Raw genomic sequence first — 1,039 nt, forward strand, 5'->3', positions numbered from 1 at the left:
CCTAGAAGGTAGTTAAGAAAGACAGAGAACGATAAACACTATATGGTTTCACTTATATGTGGAATCTAAGGAATAAAAAGAACAAACTAATCAAAAACACACAAATATAGTGAACAATGTGGTGTTGGACAGAGGGGAGGGGGGTTTGGGAGCTGGGAGAATGGGGTGAAGGGCTAAAGAAGTCCAAATTAGTAGCTGATGGATGGTCACAGGGATGGGGAACACAGCATAGGAAATGCAGTTAGCATTAATATGTTGGCTAAGTGGAGGGTCAGGGGAGGGAGAGTGTAATTGGGGGGATCGTTTTATGAGCTATATAGATGTCTAACCAATGTACTGTATACTTGAAACTAAACCAAAATTTAAAATATATATCTATAAGTTTAGAATTTACTGGGCTTTTACTATGTATCTCACATATTTATGGTCAGGATTAAATGTAATATACAGGAAACATTTTGAATAGTGCTTGGCAAGTGTAAGCACTTAATTGATATTAACTACTGTTACCCTCATTTACGGATGAGGAAACTGAAGCACTGAGAGGATAAAGTAACTCGCCCAAGTTCACGTAGCTGGTAAATGCCTGCACTGGCCTGGGGGTGGGGGTAGGGAGGCGTTCCTAAAAGATATAGAAAACTATGAAATCATAGTACTTAAAACAGGAAGCACACTTTACAAAATACATTTATCTATGCCTTGCAAAATAATGTTCTGAAAGACTAGCCACTGCCTCCAGCAGCCTTATATATTCTTTACCTCTTTTCCTTTCCCCACTCAGATAACCAGACCATTCTGTGCTCTGCCTCAGGGAGGGCGTATGAGCAGGAAGAAGAGATAAAAGGAGCCTCTACCCTTAGAGGAATAGAAAAGCCTCCTGGCCTAGACCCCAACTGAAGTGAGGGAGAAGATGATCAAAGGTCTCCCCTACCCCTCATCCAAGGCAGCATGAAGCCATGGAAAAGAGACTCTGAGTGCCACAGTGACCTGCAGAAACCAACGAACAAGGACTAGATGGGACAAGGACAGATGACATCGC

This window comes from Pteropus alecto, unplaced genomic scaffold, assembly GCF_000325575.1.
Source record: "Pteropus alecto unplaced genomic scaffold, ASM32557v1 scaffold100, whole genome shotgun sequence".
Classification (NCBI taxonomy): domain Eukaryota; kingdom Metazoa; phylum Chordata; class Mammalia; order Chiroptera; family Pteropodidae; genus Pteropus; species Pteropus alecto.